A 25232-nucleotide genomic window follows, 5' to 3' on the forward strand; every position below is an offset into this window, starting at 1 on the left:
AATAGTATATTACTTACCTCACTACGTTTATACACTGTTCAATTGGGTGATGCTAGTAAATATGTGAATTCTATTAATAAGCACTGAAGATTATCATTCATCTATGATTGTGTTTGGTTTAAGAGTACAAAACGTATCATATTGAAAACGCAGGGAAAACAATGCCGGGTATACTACATAGCGAAAATACGTTACATCAAATGTCAATCTTCGCTAATTGACATTTATTTCACTGTCCAGATAAGATAGTTGAAGTTTATTGAGGGATTTTAGTATGAAAATTACAAGGACCCTCATCTTACTCCATTATACGTCTCAAAGCTTGTCCATGATAACATTTCAATAAAAGGGTTGTTAGCTTCAATACAACCAAGTATAACATGTACTTTCCATAATGAACTTTTCATTTAATTAATTTCTTCATTGTATAGTAACCATAAGCATAACCGCAATATATAGCCATACTATCTAAGAAAGACTTAATATTAGGCCTACTGTACTCGTTTTAAAATGTTACATTGAGTTTGTTAATTTAAACAAGCATAATTAATAATTGATGGTTTTTGTAATCTAAATTTTTCATTTAGTCACTGTTGACAAACAAATCAATGTTTGTTTCAAATGATAGAAATAGCTAAGTTTTTAGTCAACAGAAGAATAAGTCAATTGGTAAACAATACAAGTACAGTGAACACATTTTAAACATATCATTTTAGGTATTTAATTGTAAAGGCTATAAAACTAAGTTGTTTGATAAACACGACAAATGAATGTAAAGTAGGCCCACTTAACCTAAAGAGGCCATCATAGTAGAACATTAAAATATATTTTGTGCTTTAGTTTTTCACGGTTAAGATAATCAAATATAATGAACCACACCAACGACATGAGTTCACTGTAAACGTTCCGATCTTTGAGATATATTCCCTACAGAGCGTTGTTTCAATTACACGGTAGATTTATATTCCCGTTGGACAAGAGAGATTTGCAGAGCTATAAAACTATAGGACAAGAGCCATTCCGTGCCCACGGGGAGGTCGGACAACTCCATAACACGTATTGACACGGGGAATGGACTTAATGAGTAATTAACTGCAATTAACTGCTCAGAGCTAGCATCTGTCGGGGAATGTGTTTGAGCGAAGCCGACATGCAGCTGGGCTGGACATCGTTATTCTCATGAAATAATACTAAGTGGAGAGACTTAAACGAACAGAATATAGGTGGGATTAGTACAAACACCATAGACTACTTCGACGTAGTCGTGTGGCTTAGATTGTCTGTTCTCTATTGACAGTGTACTTAAGTGTCCGTATGGTGTTCGTTACTTCCATGATTTAAAATATACATACTTTATAGCAATGATGAAACTGTTATTGTTTTTGAGCTGCTTTAAGGAAATAACTTTGATAAAGGTCACCTATTGGTGCCGGAATTTGATCGTAGATTTTTACCAATAACAGCCTGTCAAGCTATACAATCTTCCTTAAAAAGACATATTTACCGCCTTCTAAGGACTTTTGTGCAGTAAGTACATTTTAATGGATTATTAAACATTCATCAGTGATTTCGTATATTTACAGTATTGATCATAGATGACGTGGTGTGACACCATCAAAGACGCCGAGGTATTGGCAAGATTAAGTGGCTTTCTGTGGCTGGGGGAATAGCTTTGTGTTGCTACTATCCATTTATCGTTAAACCATTGTACCATGCTATATGATTAAAATTATATCTTACTCAAAGTCTTGCAACCTTTCTATAAGCTTTAGTCAAAAAATTATAAGAAATTACAAATTCTATTTTAACACAAACTCGTGTAATAACCGAGCAAAAACGGTTCTAGTTGAAAAAAGAAAGGTTGCAATAATATTTAACTTTATTGAAACTATACAGCAAACAAATGACAGAAATAAATATTAAAACTAAATATATGCACCTTTTTTACATATAGCGCAAATTCCAATAAAGGTTTGAAGTAAGAGTTGTTAAAATTTAATAATATTTTCTTTGTGACAAAACAATAAACAAAAGTGTTTACCAAACCTGTCGCAGTAAACATAAAAACTGCTAAAACTTGCGGAGTCTCACCACTTAAACTTCCTTCCTCACAGTTGAAAACAGTTTTCTTCCGGAATCTTCAAAACAATAACTTAGAGCAGGGCCCTAGGGTGTAACGCCCTCTTCTCCCACCATTGCTAGACAATGTAAGTCTAAAACGGCTTCTATACATGGTTACTTGATGGAAAACAGACTTATTATATAGAGTAAGCTTTGGTTTTAACGTTAAGTTACTAGAATAAGCTCTTATTTTCAGAAATCCATAGACTTTTCTCTACAAATAAAGCTTACCTCTTCTATGCTCTCGAATGTAAGTTTACTCTCTAATGTAATGCTGAATTTTTAAATCAATCTTCAAGATACAATTCAAATTTAGGGATGTAATGTTTAGGGACTTGTGTATTTTGAAAACCTTCGTGTTTTGTTACAAAGATTAAGTAGGAATACACACACACGTTTGTCTGTAACCTGTAAAGTTATTTTGCCAGATGAAGCTGCTCATTACAGAACGAGTGTCAATTACAGGTCCTATAGTATCAAATTATAAAACTGATTTAATGCTTAACCAAGAAAATTATACATTTTGTTATTGCTGTTATTGTGTTTAGGTTTTTGTTGCTGTTGTTAATTTTTTTTTTTTTTTTTTTTTTTAGTTATTAGAGAATAGTGGCTTTAAAAATACTATTTAATTTCGTACATATGACTTATGCTTCAATATTACTTTGGAGTAATAACAAGAGCTATAATAATACAACATTTAATAACAATAACAATAACAAGTAATAATAGTAACAAGTAATAATACAACAAGTAGCTAGTGACGGATATGTTTCTGTTTTAATCCTGAATGAAAATGAATATTAGAACATGATAATTTATTAAATTCTCTTAGAAACTAGCTACTATATGAGAAACGTAATTTAATTTAATAGTGAGGAACGTAAATACTTTATAAAGGCCAATCAGTTGTATTAAAAAAAACAAAATAAAATAAAAAAATATAAAGAAGATGTTTTTAGTTCGTTAAATACTGCAGCTATTATAGAGATACATGGATTTAGCCATAAATCAGAGAAATAAAAGGGAGTTATCAGCAAGACTCGCACAGCTGACGACCTTTCTTGAAGCTAAAATCAATTTTCCCTTTGTCTCTGCTGAGCTTTATTCCCATTTGATTAAGAATAATCTTGACGCTGATTTTCTTTACTCAATTGTTTTCTCATACAGTTCATGCACAACTAAATGACTTAAAATTCTTTGCTGAGAGGGAGGTTCTAAAGGGTTTCCATGGAGTGTTCACAGTACAACTGAAATGAATCTTTTCATTGATGTATTTTTTTAAATCTACATATACCTAATAATATATTTTTAGAGAACAACTGCATAATCCTAGGACTATTTACTTAGATAAAAAATGGTTGTTTGATAGTTTATGTAATATAAAGTTGATATTTCGAAAGAATAACGTCTCAAATAGGTCAGGGGGTCAAATTGTCTGTAATAATAAAGAAAACTCGAGGAGCAAAATTGGAGGAAGCATTCTTAGATTCTAAGAACGAAGAGTTCTGAGTGAAGCAAGAGTTGTGAATGCAATATAAATTTAAATAATACCGGAAGTATAAAGTTACTAAATACTAAATACTATTTTTATTTTTGTAAATTTACTTTCAATTGCTGTTTTTAAAATGTAATTACTTGTGGGTAGACGCTATCACAAAAAAAATCCTATAACAACGTATATTACTCAGGCAATTAACCAAATTGATGCCAGTAAAGATTATGTAACAAACACCACGCCGGTAACTTTGTTAGATAATGTGATATTCTTGTTGTAATACAAATATTTATTTCCATCATTACTATAACTCAGATCTTTAGTTCCAAAGGCTATTTTTAAATAAACAATTAGGTTGCACGCAATACATTCATTTCTATCAATTAAATTATTCAATACTTTTTTTACATTGACGTAATATATTTGCAATTTGGATGTATCATTACTTTTAGGTAATAAATATCAATAAGTTGTAATATGCACGTTAATTTAATTGATCCAAACAATATTTGATATTTATGAAGTTTTAGATAACGTATTTATATCCTTACCAATATTTTAACTATTCTCACTTTTATTTAAAAATATATATATACAAACCTGGCTCATTGTAATACATTCAATTTTACAGAGCGAGTCGGATGTTTTTCAACGTACACAGAATTGACATAGTTCGTTACGTTTTAATCCTGGTAAAGAAATTGCTAACTTGTAAAAATACACTCTCTACTGGCAAATAGCTTGGATCGTGGAAATTGAAACAACCCTTGGAATACGTGAACAATGTAACTTGTTACAAATAAACCAGTTAAAGCAGCGACTGCACTCGATGAGCCTTAAACTGTTTAACTCTTCTTGTGAAAATCCAAATAAGGTATTTTTAGCAATGCATTTTATTAATTTACTTTTAACAAGTAAAAAAGCGTAGTTGCATAGTATTAGCGTTATAATGAATATGTTTCACTGTAAAGTCATTTTGAAAATAAGTATTTTATTTATCTTTAAAATATCCTTTACATTTTAAATCTGTGGGTTTAATACATGGTTTCTGTTTGCAAAAATATATGCTAAGTAATATTTATTTTAAAGTTTTTAACTATTGTTTTTCAAGATTATTTGTAAAAACGATTTGATTACAAGTGTATTTTTTACATAAGCCAGCAATTAAATACTGAACTAGCAATTTAACGACAAAAAGTTTTAAAATTACTAGAGGTCGTCAAGTGGTCAAAAACTCCACCAGAAATATGTAATGTAGCGAATTTTCTACTTTCACTTCACACTGTAAATAAAAAATGAAATTACTGCAATTTCTTCCATTCTTTTGATTTTCTATTTCTTTTGATTTAATTTCGTCACCAGCATGGGTGGATAATGTTAAACTGTGGTGTTTATTTTTTGTTTAGTTTAGTTTAAAATTTTGGTTCAGGCCCATACTATTTTTTATTTTTTATTAATTTTTTCTTATTATTGAGGCTATTTTAATTTATGGTGGGATTCTGCACATCTGCAGGAAACTAGCTTTCCAGCAGTATACGTAGATTTTCCCTGCGATGTAAACGAGCTGAGAAAAAAGGGTTTCAAGAAACACGCTTGCCTTTTAATAGAACTATATATATATAATATATATAATATATAATGTATATAATATAATATATATAATATATTTTACTACGATTGTAAAAGTTGTATATCAATATCCGTCTGAAAACAATTTTAAGGAATAATAATTATATTCTTTATCAAATGATTGTATCAATTTAATTCTTGTTATAGTTATAACGCTTATCACACCTAAGAATTTGTTTTAAAACACAGACTTATAAAGTAGATATACAATAATGATCACAGTCTTTTACGAAGTCCATCATATATGATAGTCGAAAGCTGTGCAATTGAATATATGACAGATAACCGCTTTTCTCACCAACACAATGGCGATGATGCATTATTGGGTGGAATTCACTTTTGTAGTGCCTTAGAGTTATCCCGTTGGAATGGTTATGGTGGAGTTTTGAATGGCTATTCATTCAAGAACTATTAACCAAATATATAAGGAGATTTTTTTATATTTGATACCTAATCTAAATTGCATACAAGCATATTTGTGAGCTCGCCTTTGTTTATGCGGTTACTTTGGTAAAAAAAAAAATGTTTAATGCATTAAAGGTTTTAGTGATAAAATGCCTAAATTCAATTGATATAGTTGTTAATCATCGCTCAAATGTTATACATAACCAATGTGAATTAATTATTCGATTAGTACTAATTTAATTTTTTGAATTGGAGATTACTGCTTAGTCGGTGATTTTTGCTGTTTTTTTTATTAGAAAATATATCTAAATCATTAAATTAGGTTTTTTTTTATTGGTTACATATCTTCAGAAATACTTTGATTCTAACATTCACCTGAATATCATACACTTATTCATTATGGATTTAGAATTAATTATTGTTTTAATCTGGCAAAACTGAAAAAGAATAATTAATAAATATTTTAAACATAAATTGATAGTGTAATTAATATTGTTAAGTTAATATTATCTTAAAATTATCTTACATCATTAGATTCAGCAACATTTGCTGTGCTTTCAGATCAAAGCTGGTAAGTTTAAATAAAATTGAGAGTGATAAGTTAAAGGCACATTGAAACGCACACACGAATACACACGTAAACATGGTAGAAATAACCGCATGAGGTCAGTAAATGTGGCCAAGTGCCAACCAGTCACCGTAGTACTATGGTAGGGTCATGGTGGTCCATGGTGAAGGTAACTGTGGTCTATAGTAGGGTCATGGTGGTCTATGGTGAAGGTAACTGTGGTCTATGGTGGGGTCATGGTGGTCTATGGTGAAGGTAACTGTGGTCTATAGTAGGGTCATGGTGGTCTATGGTGGTGGTCACTGGGGTCTATGGTGGGGTCATGGTGGTCTATGGTGAAGGTAACTGTGGTCTATAGTAGGGTCATGGTGGTCTATGGTGAAGGTAACTGTGGTCTATGGTGGGGTCATGGTGGTCTATGGTGAAGGTAACTGTGGTCTATGGTGGGGTCATGGTGGTCTATGGTGAAGGTAACTGTGGTCTATAGTAGGGCCATGGTGGTCTATGGTGGTGGTCACTGGGGTCTATGGTGGGGTCATGGTGGTCTATGGTGAAGGTAACTGTGGTCTATAGTAGGGCCATGGTGGTCTATGGTGAAGGTAACTGTGGTCTATAGTAGGGTCATGGTGGTCTATGGTGAAGGTCACTGAGGTCTCTGGTGGGGTCATTACAATTCATGCTGTAATAGTTTACTAGCAGGGCTCATTATAGTCCATGGCTTTGTCAAAGTGGCCTTTAGTGATTACGGTAGTTTATGTAATGGTTCTGACTGTAACCATTATCAGTTAATTCTTGATTTATGTACATTTATGATAATTTAATTTTCTTTATCATAAATATATTGGCTTAAACAATTCAAATGTGTCTTAAATAAGTCAATAATCAAATAATAAAACAATAATAAACAATATCAAAATGTACCAAAATAACCACCAACCCAAACCATAGTATCAAACGCTAGTATTCAGCGTAGTTGCACAATGCACCTAATCAGTATTAGAGAAGCGCACAACCAATGCAATGGTCCCATCACACTCAGCTGCATCTGGCTTTGTCATGCAAAGTATGCTGTAGAAGAGAATGAGAAAATTGCAAGAGCTTTGTAAGTTAAACAACTCCAGTGAGATACTTTAGTTTTAAAACTGCATTTCAAATAGATGAAGACTCTGTAATTTGGACTCAAAGTGATAACTACTGTGGGTAGTTACGGCACGTTAAGAGATATTATTTAATGCAAATTAAAAAGTAAATAAGTGAGAACATTTTAATTTTATACTGCATTTCTTTATTTGATTGCTTCTCCACATTTAAGTGAATGTATTCATAGTTTATTCTTTTAGATTTTATTATTACTCCTTCCAAAATATGTTTTCACTAATGTAGAATATGAGACAAAATGACAAGAAAACTACTATCGTAGATTAAACTTGCTTATTCCACGTTATTATTATTTTGTTTATATAACTTAATGCGTTACTAAAATGTACCCTTAACGAATTTTCTTAGTCCTAGTTTCATTACCCCTTCTACTATTGTATTTTAGTTGTCATAGTGTTCGATGGTACTATCTACTGCGCCATTCACTGTAATTCGTCAATTAATCGTACAATTGTTAACTTGAGTGAAACTTGTAATGCATTTTATCAATGTATACAATGTATCAATACATAAGTCCTCTTTATGGTTCTCATGAATCAGGATACTGCTGCGTTAAGTAAAAGAAGTATAATCAAAAGTTAACCTGTGTCATATTGGATTATTCAATGGCCACGGTAATACCTAAATTTGGGATAAACTAAAATAACAAGATGTCGTGTTATTCATTTGTTTAATTTTATAACGTTAATCTCAAATAAATAATAATTTTGTGATGTAAAAAAAACACGAAATGCCCATTCATATTAATGCATTATAAGTAATAGAACATATCACTAGAAATATGAAGTAGTATTGAGTATAAAAATTTATAAAAAATACATGAGTATATTACTGCAAAAATCAGTGTATCATAACTATTTTTGTAAGTAAACTATTAATACCACACACTCCTAGAGATGTTTTAGACAAATTAATAATATATCCAACGAACAAATAATTTAAAAGCAAACAAAGTTATTTTGTAATCTAGTAAACCCAGGGGAGAAGATAAAATAGAAAGCTAGTGTTTAAAAGTTTCCAACTACCTTTAATTAAAACCATAAGTCTGGGAGTGTTTTGTTAGCGGCGTCTTCTGTTGCTAACTTTGCACCAAAGGAAATATTGTCTACAGTTGTTGCACAAGGAACCTTATTATTTGTGAAAAACTAAGAGAATTATTACTTTTTTTTCAAATGATCATTTTTGGACCTATTATTTCCAAGTAAACAAATGTTCAAAGAAAAGTCGGTAATACCATTGACTATTGGATACTAAAGGTAATACATCGAGTTTTTAAACCTTATAATGGAGTGAAACGTTTAGTTGGAAAATTCATCTGTTCTTGTAATTGTTGTTCTTATTGTTAGACAATCTAGAACTTAAAAGTAAAGTCAGATACACTGAACTGCCAGTTCCATGGTCCAGGCTACTTAGATGCACCCACAACTTATTAGTACTGTAATGCAATGCTCTAGTCTGCAAGTTGAACATGAAGTCTTTGGTATCCATTGAACTGCCATCTCCATGCGTGTGGAGAAGCGTGTGTTTAGCTTCTCAAACGCACCTACACTTTATTTAACGACATCGTTGTCGACGGTTGGATTCTCGCCAACCAACTCAGGAAACGTTGCGGATTTATGATCAACTTTAGTGACTTTCAATCAACCTGACCATGTGAGCAGTTTGGTTTTCCATAACACTATAACGTATTCCTAAAATAGTTTATTATTAAATTAATAAAGATACGAAATTGTATTTGGAATTATATTTTTCAAATAATACGTTTACTTTTTCCCCATAATTATCATTTGTTTAAAATTTGGGTAAAGCTACAGTTAAGTTGTAGTATTTTGTTGTTAATTTTCTATCATTACTTACTATCACAGTATTTTAAAATACAACACAAAGTTTGTTAAAAAATATTCTACGTTATTTTAGTTCAAGTACTAAAATTTACTGATATCAGAACTCTTATAAATGAATATAATGATTAAATGGCAGTTTTTTAATAATCATTTTGCCTGAATTATCATCTATATTTTGTATTGTTTATAACTTTAAGGTCGCAAAGTTTCAAGTTGGCAGATGCGTCTGTATAAATGCATCCCATTTATCACTGAATAACCCAGTAATAAACTGGGGCCCGGATACCATAGCACCAAAACAAGCCAGTTAGTTTGATGTTAGAAGTTTGAGCATAAAATACGAGTTTCGCATGAATGGCTACCAGATACGGATGTAATAGGAACAAAATATTTATCATCCGATGTTTATGGAATGTATAAAAACAAATAAGAGGGAAACTAATAGCATTAAACTAATAGCATATAGGTATATATAGTCAATGCTAATTCAAAAATTATTATATTTTAAGCATTTTCATTAATTAACATCGCTTGTTTTCCCCCTAAAACGATCCCATCCTTTTTTAACATGTATTTCACTGGTGTAAAGAATATATGGATAAAGAATAAAGTCTCTGTATAACAAAGAATCCAAGTACGCCTACAAAATATATGTCAAGTATTTCGTTTGAGGTTATTGGAGTTCTTGATACAGGATTGTTTAGAAACTGCACTTTTATTGTAGATGGTTATTTATTATTGCCTGTACAATTTTAGCAATATTCGGTAACCCCCAAAAATATATTTTTAAAGAAAACTAGTGTAGTTTAAGACTAGGGCATGAGTGATGTACAGGGTGTCCACAAAAGAACTGAAACCTTATACCAAATAAGAGACTATGTTTAATGTTTTATATGTATTTAAATCTACAATTCTCAAGATTCATTAGAAACTTTGATTAGTGACCCGGCATAAATCCAAGTGAAATTTAACCTCTTCCCAGGTTTTTGGTCTTTACTCTTACTTCCCTTAAAAGGAAAAAAACTTCAGAGAAGTCATATCTGGACTCCTAGGAGGCCATTGGATGGGCCCTTCCCTGCCAATCTACCGATCGTCAAAACGAGTGTCTAGCGCTTCTCGCACACACAAACTGTAGTGTGATGGCACTCCATCCTGTTGATAATAGACAGGGCCATTCCCCATCCCAATGACATCCCAACTGTGAAAAAACGTACTCCTCTTACATGTCATAATAAATGTACCGTTTGTATCCCCTGAAGTATTGACCAAAACCTGGGAAGAGATCAAATTTCGCCGCGATTTATGCCGGGCCACGTGCTCATATCGAGTTATACTAAGTTTCTAATAAAACTTGATAAATTCAGCTTTAAATACAAAATATATAAAACATTAAAAATAGTATCTGATTTGGTAACAGTATATGCCTTTAAAATGTTTCAGTTCTTTTGTGGACACTCTGTATAATGTCGTCCAGTAGAGTAGTTTATTCGCTTGATTGTTGCTAGCAGCCGCCAACAACGGCGTGCAGTCGTTCATTTAATCAGTTAATGACACGTTGCCCTGTGTGTGTCGCTAAATGGTGGCATTGTTCTGTTATGGCTCTACTCAAGTCTTCTACACTTAGTAGGGTTCAGACAGTATCGTACCAACCACGGAGGTAAAATGTAAATATGTATCTCACAATTATTTTTCGCGACTCTACTTAAGTAATCATAATTATTATCAATTCAAAACCAAAAGTATAGGAGGTTAATATATTAAATTTTAATTAATTATCTGGAGAAGTGATAAGTATTCAATTTGGTTAGAAATTGCTTTTATCTAAGTTTTGCATTTATCTAAGATGTAGGTCTGCTCCATGTGTATGAATTAAATTATTTTCAATCGTCATTAAGTTTTAAAATTACGTCCTAATGTCCCAAACTCTAATTAAAATTGTATTTTAGGGGTTTAAAATGACTTATCTTTTTATCGTCCAAACACTCTGCACTAATATTGTATGGTTTTTTTTTTAATAATGCTATATTACAATCCAAACAACGGTGTTACGTAATATACCAGCAAAATGTTCACTAACTTGCCAACCTAACCAAAAGATTTTATTATTCAACAATAATTTAGGCCTTTTCACAATGAATTTTCTTACATGAACTAGAAGTTAATTAAATTTTAAACTAAGAATAAGCTATTGAAAAGTTGAGAATCTCAGCAATTAAAATTAGAAAACAAGCCAGCTGATTTGTGAGATATGAAGTTTTCACGTGAAAGTTAAAGCAGTCACGACTAACTGGCTTCCTGCTTACAGTCCAATCTTACTCAGAATCTTCCTAACTTTGCTGGCATTCATCCCACTCAGTGGAAATTTGTGATATTATTATAAAGAAATATAAAAGTTAGAAACGTTTCTTAGATTGTTTATCTTATTTATTATAAGCATACTTAAATAGGATGATACTTAATGTCTTTTTAGTTAGTAATTTCTTATTTCTGAACCTGAGTATTCATTTCTAAACTTAAACCAAAAATCGTGTTTATTCGTAAACTTGATCAGCTATATAAAAAAATATTTGTTTAAATTGCTGTTAAAACGTTGGTAACATCTAACCATATATTTGAGTAGTAATTGTAAACTCTTTAATTTTCTATGTTTAGAAGTAAACAGTATTTTCTGTAGTTTTATGAGTTATTTATTCGAGCAACTACAAATATTGGAACAAAGTGAAACGTCCACCATTTGGCACAAATAAGCCCTATAAATTCGTCACTAGCCGCAGCAGCCTATTCATTAGGGTCGGCGGTCTCATTTAAAAGGCATAACAATAAACATCTATTGAACAAGGCACAATGGTCCATTAGTATTAAAGCTCCATTGATGTTTTATAGCTTGACAATTGTCACAGTCAGGGATGGATGCCCTCTTGACCTCCCATTTGCTGACTTCAGGCGTGTAATATTGAGAGAAAACAGTTCAACGAATGCTTGAGTGCTTCTCCAAACTTATATAATGATATTCCTCAGTGACGAATGCAGATATTTATTAAGTTTGATTTTGTGTAAAATATTTTTAAATTTATATGTAATAATAACAAAGAACAACACTATCCTACATTTTTTTCAAGAACATGTATAGTTTAACAGATTCCCATGAAAAGTAAGATGATCATTTTCATTTTAAAAGGCTTCACATATGTTCAAAATTTTTAATATTGCTTTAACATGTAAAAGTAATTTCGTCAGTGAGGACGTATATTAAACTATTGTTTAGTGGTATATTTTCAACGTATGACTTCGGATATACGAGTACTATATTAATCTACGTCCTTATGTAATTAACATCATTATAGATGACGAATGATAGACTTTTACGTATGTTTATAACGAAAAACACTCGAGTGCTTTGATGTATCTTTATGTATACTGTTATTTAAGGGACATAACAAGGTATGATACCAAATGTAACGGTCATTGTGTTAACTAGTGCTTGCAATACTTCACAAGCGTTATGGAAAATACTACTGCATTTATAAAACAGACCACAATAGGCACGCGGAAAACATTAGCTTTGTTAATTAGCCTGCTGTTTTGTAGAAACTGTTAATTACAACAGCGACAGTGTAGTAGAACAAATTACGTCAGTTACATTGCACTGGACACCTAAATACGTGAAACACCAACGCGCTGAGTCACTGGCACATACCGAAACGGTGTCGAGGGGCTCTTAACGAGGCCCACGTAAAGCTGCTCCTCTGTAGTAAACCCGCTACTGACTTGTCGCGCGGCCAGAACTGTTTTGTCAAACTAGTTATCAACTAGGCTGTTGATTACTTCCTGTGGACTTGGTTACACTGTAACGTCCGTATCTCACGCAAATGTCTTCCATTGAGTTTGAACACCAGTGGAGTTGAGAGTCGGTGTTATTAGTTGGCTATACTACAATAATACAAAACATACTCAATTTTAATTTTAAATTTACATTTTTGTATTTTTAAAGCGAAGTAAGTCTTGAGGGAATGTTTAATATAAGTAAAATGTAAAAAAAGAACAGAAGAAAATTAAAAAAATATTTGGCTTTGATAAAATATGTATTGACAAATATAAATAGACAAAGCCGTCAAATTTGGAAACCCCCCTACAATTTTGTTTCGATGTACAATGTTTACAATGTTTTTGCGAGCGTAAATATTTATTCTAAAGTATACTTGTTTTGAAATATCATTAAGCATAATTTATTTTAGTAACTTGGATTGAACTTTGGGCTGATTGGCTTCCTAGTTTTTCATTGACTAATAAATCTTTTTGCATTTCGCTTTCAGGTCTGTTGAATTTTTCTACGCATTGTGTACAATGTGAGTTTGGAAACCAGAGCTGTGGTTGTAAACTATAACATATATTCAGTATTTGCAATAGGTATTTGTGTAACTAGTGGGGGATACACTGCAACAGCTGATCGTAGTCGTAGTATCTTAACGTGTTGCCAACTTATTTTCAAGCGTATACGTATTACGTGCCTAATAAAAGCTCGCTGTTTTGTGTTGTTTGGTTGAAATTCTGGTGCGCGAAAAAAAAACTTTATGGCAAAAGTAAGTAGATGCAGCAATTAGTAACTTTCTGTGCTATAGTGCAAGGAAGGTCACTTTGTCAGGTGACTGTAGGAAAAAATTATTTGATGTAATACATAACTTTCAAATACAGTTTTATTTTGGATTCCAAAGTAGCCTTTTGTAATAGAAGTACAAACAATAAAGTGTAAAAATCGTTAAGTCATGTTTGATGGTTTTCTGATACATATATCGAATAGTGCTATACACAGGATTTACGCACTGATATGTACATTTTGGGGAGTGTAGCTCATGGGTTATTGGGTTATTATTAGCCTGTTTAAGAAGAGAAACTACTGTAGCAACAGCCTAGTTGATAACTAGTTTGACAAAACAGATCGTGGGACAAGTTATGGTCAAATAACGTAACAAAACTAACTATTGATTTAAGGATTTAAATGTTATATTTATGATGAACAAAAACACAACTTCTGAAAGAAAACTTTGTTAACTGGTGGAGTAAAAAGTTGGTCCTTTCTACGGACGCGACGAGGAAGTTTGATTGTTTTCCAAACAGCTTCTCTTGACCTTTACATTGGGGCAGGCCTAACATTAAAACCTCCGTATGGAAAAAATATTAAACTATCTCTTGATTTGGGGCTATCTCGCTCAGTTGAGGACTTGACTGAAAATAATTTTTTCTTAGGGAAACCTTCACCCACACTGTTTAGATTTATAAACATCAAACTATTGGTATGTATCATTTTCATAATTACCATAATTATTATGATTTTATATACTATTTTATGTGTTAAACATAAATTTATTATGTTATGTCTAATAAATCTAATTATGTTTAACATAATTAGTTATGAAACAACTGAGTTAGTAAGGATTGCAAAACCTTAAAAAGATAATTCATTGAAAATCTCACTAACTTGTATGAGGATTTTTTGCTTAAAAGGATAGTTGTGCAGGTAGTTTAAACATTTTACTTGCAAAATACCTAAACAAACAGTTTTAATACAAACAACGTATTACAAATATTTTATACACAAATAAAAGTAAATAGCATTCTTAAGGTATCGTTTATCTGCAAAGAAAATTTAAATATATTGTACCATTAATTAACACACCCTAAACCTTAATATTCTACGTGAGCTATACAAAACGAGAAACAACCATTTAATAATATATTGCATAAAATGTATGGAGCCTCTAATGATGTCTGTTATATTTCAGTTTTGAAAAAACATATTTTTCTGAAATCAAGTTATTTACTGATGATAAATGAATGGAGGCTTTATAGTAATTGCTTCTATAATGGCCAATCTCATGAAGCGCCAAGTCAGTAGTTCCCACAATCGATCCAAGTTGAGGCAAGTTGGGATGTTTTGTTGACATTATTGCCTCTAATCCACACCTCTTCAAAACAATTACAACACTCATGGAGTTCAGATTAATTTTATAATGTTATTATTTCTTGCTTTTTTTATATTTTGCTCAAGACAAAATATCAAAGTGAAAACCTATAATCAACAAGCACCCTGGTTACTAAAATAATTATGAATTGCGTACCAGTGTTAAAGGTTTAAGGTATTTTATAGCTACCATTCATATAACTTAATACTGCATTGTCCAGCAACACAAACTACAGAGTAAGGTTTGACAGTTGTACCAACCTTTACAACTTCCAGGGAAGAGTTGTCATCATTCCACCTGAAACAATTAAAATTAACAACTTTACCAAGATTGTAAACTCAACCAATGGAAATACAACTACCTATATACTGACCAATACATACGAGAAAGAGGCATACAGTGATGTTTGTTTTACCTTTTTTTATAACTTACATTAAAACTTCTGGTTGACTTAATTTACTAGGTATATTTCACTCCATAACTTCAGCTAATAAGGCTAGTAAGATGCTAATAGTAGTTTTAATTTGCTTGAGCCTTCACAAAATGTACATTTTAAGTCCTTATTGCTGAATTACCTTACACACTTAAACCCAATCAAGAAAAAAAACGAAGAGGTATATTTTTTATCATCATCCTCCTAAACACAAAATAGAGTAAAAAACCATAGGTACATTGATGTAACTTGTGTTTGATACGTAAATATGTGTAAAGTTGCTAATTTAAGCATTGCATGCTTAGCAAATGTTCTTATTATTTAAAACTTGAAATTAAGCTAAATAAGCTAATTTGGGGTACGGTATTGTGCCTTTCCGAATTTTAACAAAATTGTCATCCAATTTTTTAAAGTGTGTGTTTTTAAAAGTCCCAAATCAGATGAGAGGCCGTAAAAAGGTATTTATGGCATCATATTACGAATGCTTAACCAAATGCTGACCCAGCCTACAGTTTTATTCCCTCTGTGGTTCAGCGGCGTCGACAGGTCCGCAGCAGCCACAGCCACTCTGGTCCTCTTGTCCTCACTGGCCATACTACTTGTCTTGCATTATACATCGCAGTGACACTGTTAGTGGTTATGGCCCCAGACCAGTTCCACATACTGTCAATGGTTCCAACAAGTGGTCACTGGTCAATACTGCCTCACTGCTATTTCTGTAACTGTTCTTTTGTAACTACGTCATGACTTGTTGAAACCTTGTTCCACCTAAATAAACTGTACTGCTTCATAAGCCATACCATGGACAGCTTGAGTCCTGTGTGGTACTAAGTCTTTTACTGTACATTGTTAGGATCACATACGGGGTTTTATCGTCAATGCACTCTATGCTCTTTGTATTTCCTTGTAATTATGATGAGTGAGTTACTCATCATTGGCTTATAGCTCCTTGCATTTGTCTTCGTGAAAGGAGGGGTTTCTATTTATTATTACAGACTTTATCTAAAGTAAAGGCAAATTAACGCGAGGACATTCTACTGAAGGTTCGTTTACGTATAAAGACATCCTCGATGTTCTGTATTATCGTTGAAAAACGTCCTAAACGAAAATATCTTTAAAAATATATGAAAATATAGATAAGGGGATTATTAAGAGTCAGCGCATTAAAAATGTACGAGGTCTTATAGGGGCTTAGACCACCAAGTTTTTGCTAACCCAATGTTAATTCAATATGTTATATTTTATAACATGAACGAGTACTATGTAAGAGAATCAAACTATCCAACCCCATGTGTTCGTGCATTATTAGTATCAATATCAATGGAGCAATCATGTGTTGAATGTACTGCTACGCTGTTTGTTGGTTGAATACAAATGTGTATAGTGAATACAAGGTAAAGGATCAACTGATAAACTACGGTACGGAGTTTATTTCGTTGTTTATTAGTATCAAGTCGTTATCTTAGACAAAAGCTAGATTAGATTTGAAACAGTCTGATACTCTAACCATGACATAATACTTTATTTTACTGTTTGAACTTAACTTAAAAAAATATATTAATGTAATTATTTGAAAAAGGGGTTTCAACTGTAAATTACCTGTTTACACAATCCAAATTGTTTAGTGTAATAGGTTAATAAATTATATTATAGTTATAATAATTGGATGGATCGACTTTTCTAATAAGCTGGATAGTATTGAAACCGGTAAAGTTTTTGAAAACTTTACGATAATTGATTATTTTTACCTTTACAAGAAAGAGCTGTAAATAATTTGAACTTCTGCTCTATCATTCTAAACGCAGAGTTCTCCAGCAGTACCGCAAGGCTTTAAATCACATGCTCAATACAAACAGTCACTGCAGCATATTATCTTCTCCGGCATAAACGTCAGACACAAGCTCAATACCGCAGACGTCTACCAATACAATACTACAAAGTCGAGGGCAGTGACCGAGGTAAAGTTATGACCAATAAAACAATAGTTTGTCTTCGTCACAAAGCAATAACATGCAAGCATGGCTCTGTCGTCACGCGTTAGCAAAACCTCCGAATATCGTTGTGTGTCAGTTATGAGGTTGTACGATATATTTGTGATAGGACTCGGTGTGCTCCTGCCGAGTCTAGGTTTGTGAATGAGTTAAAGGCGAAGTGACATATCGAGCCTACAATCTGCATTTATTTGTAAAGCTACAGGACCTTCATTATGTATCTGCAATCTGCGTTTTTGTTTCGTTGGTATTTATTTTATAAGTAGACGTAAAACAACGTTGTTGTTGTTGTTGTTGTTGTTGTTGTTTTTTATTTTATTTTATTGAAATTATTACAATATTAGTTATTTAAAGAGCAAACACGTGTTGAATGTACTGCTACACGTTAGCGTTTTCTGGTTGATACAAATGTGTATATTGAAGGGAGTAGAGGGCCATCTTGTGATCTAAAGATCTAACAGTTGTCATTAAATAAATTGTGTTTGGTATTACAAACATATACAGTAGCACACTTCTAACTATTATTCACCGAGTTATTCAGTTATTCACCGTTATTCTAAAAAAATACTTACTGCAAATAAAAATGTAATTAATTGTCCATTACTTATTCCTCCTGCAGGTCTCTGTTATGCTCATTTGGAAGTAATTCCGTAATAATGAATATAAATGCATAGTAAAATATAAATACAATAACTACTCACAGGTAGAATTGCACCGCATGAACGACACAACCAATACAATAACATCGATACCCGTGATTGCGGTAAATGTGACAGGGAAATTACATTATCGGGTTTTGCTCTGGGAAGCCTGGAACGTATTGTTTCAAATATGTCATGAGACCCAACCCGCTATCAATATTACTGTTCGTTGTTCGGCTGGATTCAAGTCAACTCCATCATATCCCTAAAATAGACCTATGTCAAATAAACTCATTATATGTACAGCATAATTATTTTTTTCAATGATTTTGTTTAGTTAAACGTTTATTTTAATGAATTGCTTTGTGATTTTTTGCTTTATTTATTTAATTCGGTTTGGTTACTGATCTAAAGTATCTAATTGCGAAAGCTGCAGATGCTATAATAAACGTCACATTATACTTACAGTATTACAACAAGAATCAAGTAATTATATTCATCGGACAGGAAAGGTCGTAGACTTAGTTGGCTTAACAAACTGCATTGTTTGTAAGATTTCAGTAAGATAGCTTCCCATAACTTCTTGAGAAATAAGGCAATATGGAAACCAATACCAGCGCCTCACACGCATGTGCATGCATGTCATCTCTCGCACGACCATGTGCAATCACGGCTGCATGACATGTCGGTTTTTGTCACATTTTCAACATGTTTGTTCAAGTTTTAGTATGTTTGTTCATGTAATTAGAAAACGTGACATAACTCGACATTGACAACGCAATATCGAATCAGCAAACAATGTGATTCGATTTAGAATTTGTTTATGATAATCATGTGTGCCTAACTGTCGTAAAACGAGAATCGTCTGGCTATCCCTGAACTGTTGGAGCATTTTTAACTGAACTTCAATTAATCCCGTCGTACGTGTTCACCAGTTTTTTCTTAGGATTTAAATAAATGCTAACTTCATACATAAATTGTTAAAATAAACGTTATGTACAAGGTGCTTTTTTTCACGGAACCCATATTACAATACTATGAGATAGGCCTACTGGTTAAGGACAAAACCAGCTGATATGTTGGTGGGATTGTTTTTTTAATTTCATAGCTGATCAGCTTATACATGTTGTTGCATAATGTAGATGAGACTCAACTCGCAAACTCACGTCGAGTGCGTATTTTAGTTCAAGGTTTTTGTTTAGTTTTCTACCGATCCGGTTTCCTTTAATATTTAATACGTTCTGTAAATAGTTGATTTCATAGGTACTGGAATAACTCTTAGAAACTCAATTTCAAACCTTTCTTGGCATTAAAACCAATGATTTACTTATATCACATTTTTCTTCAATGCATACTCTTTGAGCTTGCGAAAACACCATGTTGAGACTTATTTTACAAAAAATTCCCAATAACATTAAATCTCATAGAACTATGCAACAATGCATTGGCAAGCTGATTGGCAATGAAGTAAAGAAGACAGGGATACCAACATGTGAACTTGTTTTGGCCTTAAAAGAATATTACTGTACTTGTGTTTGGGGTTGCGTTAAAACATCTTAACACAATTTAAATTAACTTATTTTCAACTTTCTACTACATCGCCACTGACAATAGGTTTGATTTTCTGTCCCACGTTATGAAGCAGTATTTTCTCTAGAAATGCACCTCGTGGATACACAGGCCGAATTACTTATTTTATGACAAGTGCTTGTTCAAGGCTTAACATAAAGTTGATTGTTTCTGTTTTATCGCACTAATGCAATAACTGTTTTACTGAGCGGTGGTCGGCCAGGGCCAAGTTTATCACCATTGCATTGGTTGGATTGAAAATATATTTCATCTTCGCAAACGATAAACTGTTTTCATACAATTTTGTAAAGTAATAAATTTGAGTAAACTAAATTTCGTAAGTAGGTTTGGCCATTTTTCTCTATTAGCCGTTGTTTACTTTTAAACCGTGGCAATGAATTAGATAAATTTGGAAATTCATTATGGTAGTTTTAAATGTTTTACAAAATCCGCATTGTTTAATGATATGGCCTAACTAGCACATTGATTAAAAAAATGTTGAGAAGTTAAAGAAGGTTTTTATAGAGTGCTTTTCAACGTTCACCGGTTGTTAAGCTATTTAACTTCCCACACGAAATTCTTTATGATATAAGATAGTGTGTGGACAAACTGACGAACAACATCAAAAGAAAACCAGCTGAGTAAAATTGTTCATGAGTTTTCTAACAAGATTAGCAGTAAAAAACTATTTTTTCTGACTTTTGTGGGGTGTTATCCATGAATGGTAAATCCATGGGTAAATTAAGAATTTTGGTAAATTACTGGAAAAACCCCCACTTCCGCAAATACAATGTTAAACCTCTGCTGTTAAGTCTTGCCAACACGTGATATATTATATTTGGAGGAAAGCGTAGACAAAATATAATGCGAATATGTAGGTCGTGAGTTGGACCAGTCTAATTATATTTTGGTAGAGTTTAAAGTGTACATCAGCTGGTCAGTGTAAGCCACAGAGAGCAAACACATAAAACTTGTTTATGGTGGGCTTACCTACTTAGCGCTGATTTCTAGCCACCGACGACTGTGCTTACTCGATCTCGAAAACTTACACAAACTGTACAGGTGGCAATGAAGTCCACACATAACTAGCTCTCTTGGTGACTAATCATATTTATGTTGTAAATAATTTTACAATATATACAAGCATACAAACTGTTTTGGTTGGAATTGCATCTATGCCCTGTATAAACTTTTGGTTTATCCATTAGTACAGTAATTTCATCTCTTTAAATGAACTGACTGAATGACTCATTAACAAATTTAAGTCATAAATTATTTTAGACCATCGTGAAACCTTTTTTACATTTAACATGAGGGCAGTAAGTGTGGACTGTGATAATTTATCATATTAAATTTTAAGTTTATTACTCGTAATATGCACGTAATTAAAACCAACACTACGACTTGCAGCTGAGTGGAGAGCTCGCCTCAAAATAAGTATTCGGTCACGGATTCCATCCTGATAAAATTTAAAACCTTGTGATGTTCTATAACCAGCTTCCGATGTCCTTGATTTTTTATTTTTTTATAAATGTCCCTGGCTAAAGAGCTCAGTCAGTAACAAAATATTACCTCGTTCAGTAACACTTATCTTAAATGGTATAAGAAGCAATAATGTCAATGTAACTATACAAATAATGTCTACCAATATAATGATTACTAATTCACCTCGTCGTGTAAACCAAACTGTATGTACATGTAAGCTACATACATTATATTTACGGTGAAACGTGATTTTATTTAATCAAATGTATATTTTACTTCACTTGTCACAACTGTGCCAATATGTGGAATAAATCCAAATCGTTTGTCATAAATAGGATAAGGACAAGAACTGTTGGTGCAGTACTAAGAGCGACCAGCATGTGCTGGGAACATCAAGGAAGAAATGACGGTCAGCTGAAGAATTTAAGAATGGAGCTGGATTCATTCTAAATTTTTAAATGCCCACTTTTTATGACGATTTTGCTCTACTTTGTTGTGTAAAAAAACAGTTCTAAGATTTTTTTATAGTTAAAGAAAACCACAGTTTGCGTTAACAGTTTTATAACAACTCAAATTGTCTGCTTACTAAGTCGTATATAACACATTACCTAACCAGTTTTACAAGCAATCCCATTTTCCTCTCAACTTTTATCACTCCGGCCCAACTGCAAGACGAGTGGGTAGGGTCAGGTGGACTACAAACAAAAACAATTCAACTTCATCGGAGTTTGATCGATCCGTCATCGTATTTTACAAGAGCTTTCTGCAATAAAATGCTGTATACCAATCGATTAGCAAATACACAATTTACGTAAAAACGTAAGTAGCACAACAGAATGAGTGCCATTACGTGTGTTTTTTTTTTCATGAAAAACATTTTTATGGATTTTTTCAAGTGCAATTTGACTAACACTCTTTGACTTAATGCTTGAATGAAAAATTAAAATTGAATCTTAATAAACTACAATAGAGTGGGTTTTTTTAAACTTGTACCTCTTGCGATAGAACCTGCGATATTCATGTGAGGACAAACATGATATTATTTTTCAAATCTAAAAATCCTCACAAGTCTTTAATTTTTGGAATATTAGAACAAAGTAAAGTTTGACAAATAGTAAGTCTACATCAATAAAAGTCCATTCCCTGCAGATCTATTCCCCAGCCTTGGGTGGTTACAACTACTTGCCCGCTGTCCGCCGTGGCTCGGGGTCAGAGTTGCAAATAACGCTAATTTAAACAGTCGCCCATGCACTGCCGCGATTACCTGACCTGCACAATTGCATTGTTATATCGCTTTCTCATGCATTACTAACCCTGTTTGCAATGGTCTGTCAAGAAAATTGTACCCAATCAAAAGCAACAGAACTCCGTCATATGTGTCTTCCACTTTCTATGCATTCAGTTACAGTTACATATATTTGTTTTATTTTTTTGTAGAGATGTGTAGAAAACTAAAATCATAAAACAAGCTTAAACTATACTTTTTAATGTATATTTGTGTTATCTTGACAAATCTTGATTGATAACTCCATTTTTTTGAGATTTTTTGATTAAAAAGCGCTCATTTATAAGTAACGCAAAATAGGCTATTCAATGTAAATACACTCACAATAAACTCACAACGCTAAGTTTGTAATCAATTAATTATGATTTTACTGAAACGGTTTGTAGTTTCTCGCGCACTCTATATACCTCTCAGAAGACAAAGCAACACAGGTGTACGAGGGTTAAGGGGGGGGGGAGGGGGAGGTTGTAATCTCGGTAGGGTGAGATAAAAGTGTTTTATGAACATGATGTGGCCTGCACAAAGCTTGACCCTTACATAGCATATCCAGCCACTTCCAGCTGCTGATAGCGTACACTCATACACTACCTGATCACAATTTTGATGTTTTGTGTTTATAGAAAAAAAATACAGGTATTTTTTTATTCCCTAAGAAAGTTTTTGTTTCATTACTCCTGATTTATGCGTTGTACGGTTGTTTTAAAATGCATCTGATTTCTTTGTGACAACCTGTGATGCTATTCATTATTTAAAGATCATAATAAAAAGCAAACTGTAAACTGTGTTTTATAAAAGAAAACTAAACAAACATAATCCATGAATACATTTTCACCGTTCATAGTTCATAGTTACGATTTACCAAGGAATTCATTCTTTAACTAATTTGCATTTAGTTTTCTAATATTTATAGTTGTTTCCTGGTACAGTGGGCTTCGTGGTATCTATCTAGTATCTAAGTAAAACTTCTTCATTTTACATACTAAACGAAAACAAACTTTCACTGGCCACAGTAATGTGACTCACAAACTCGACTTCTACCTTAGTAATCGTCAGCTGATAGGTGTAACTTCCGGTTGACATGCACTATTGTCGTTGACCGGAAACCGTCTGATAGTAGGATTTATGAGTCGCTGGCTTGACCACGTTATCACTAAACTGCGATAGTTAAATCACACGTATTACCTCTTAACCATCCATGACCATTTTGTCCTCGATTCTTGTTTCCAGCCAGATACTAAATTCTATTTTTTAATTGGTAATGAACAAGAATAAGCAAATTTTATTGTAGATAACCTATGTTTGTAGGGTAGCTTGCAAGGACAATAAATTTAATAATTTAACTGAACTAAACTATAGTTTATAACTTACAGAGTAACCAAATGAGAGTCAGTAAGCGAAGCAGCAACTTTAAATATCAAACAGTCCGGTTGTAAACGAACATTTTCATGTTTTAAACCGGCACTTTGGGGATTATGGAATATGGATATGTTCTCAGAACTAATAACGTCATAAATTTGACAAAACAAGGTCAACCTACATTAGTATGGTTAATTTAGTATGTAGAGTAGTAGTTAGGTGTTGTTAATTAGATTATAAGATTATGGACTGATTCAACTCGTTCCCCAGGTACATGCTTTACATTACTTTTTGTTAATTAACTTTCAATCTTTCAATATTGTATTTGTATTAATATCAGCATGTCAACTCTGAAAAATGGTGTAGCCATAAATAAATAAATAAAGCATTTGTTAGGTGAGCGATGTTTTACTGACTCTAGAATTACCGTAGTCTCCAGCAGTATTGCATTAAACATTGCAGTTAAGGATATTACGGGTCAAGACTTGCAGCTCTATTGTCAACAACTGCAGCGGAGATGTCCACTCACAGGGAAACTGCAGATAAACGATCGTGTATTGATGTGTAAGGTTAAACGACATGCTTTGCTACAGGGTGTTCGAACAATATCTTATACAGTACCTGATTATTTAAGTAACTAAAATGTTGGTTATATGAAATAATATTTGTGATAGTTTTACAATGGTGAATACGTAACAATCCAACCACGCCATTAGATAGCAAAATATATTATGTTAAACTTCTTCATAAAATAGGCTATTGAATTAATTACTAAAATATTGAATTTATACTAGCATATAAATTCATGATAACTATACCATACTACGTATATAGTTTAATGAAGTAATAATGAAGTTTGTCTTGTATGTGCAAGTGGTTTGAATTTTAATAGCAACGAATCACTCCATTACTGATATGCACCACAAGAAGCTATGCGTCTGGTCCTGAGAGGATCATACTAATAGCATTAATGTAAACAAGGATCCCATAGGGACCCAGTGCATATAGAAATTACGTGTTAAACTTAAGTAGAGAGCGGGTGCTCTGGTGAATTATATGTAGCACTCATATTGTATTTTATATAATCTATTTTGCAAATTAAACAGCCATAAGTATTGCACTCTTCTCCACATTCTTCTAGAGCAAAAGTCATATACTGTACAGTCTTATGATTTGTATAGGATTATTTTAATTTGTTGTTTTTAGAGTACTAGAGTACTCATCATACATATATTTTCAAGAATTATCGTATATCAGCATTGTACGATACATAATAGAAACGAGTAAATTGA

The 25232-nt window shown here is 32.6% G+C and overlaps 1 long non-coding RNA gene across 2 annotated transcripts in view; it reads right to left on the minus strand.

Annotated features, from left to right (window-relative positions):
• The window catches only part of LOC128983556 (uncharacterized), a 137988-nt gene that overhangs the window by 80492 nt on the left and 32264 nt on the right, over positions 1 to 25232 (minus strand). For both annotated transcript variants that reach the window (XR_008489866.1, XR_008489865.1), the window contains exon 2: positions 15441 to 15477. This is a non-coding gene — a long non-coding RNA (uncharacterized LOC128983556). The remainder of the gene's footprint in view (positions 1 to 15440; positions 15478 to 25232) is intronic.

The sequence above is a fragment of the Macrosteles quadrilineatus genome, unplaced genomic scaffold (assembly GCF_028750875.1).
Source record: "Macrosteles quadrilineatus isolate MER2022 unplaced genomic scaffold, UCM_ALF_1.0 Scaffold_1__1_contigs__length_201487025, whole genome shotgun sequence".
NCBI classification, from domain to species: Eukaryota; Metazoa; Arthropoda; class Insecta; order Hemiptera; family Cicadellidae; genus Macrosteles; species Macrosteles quadrilineatus.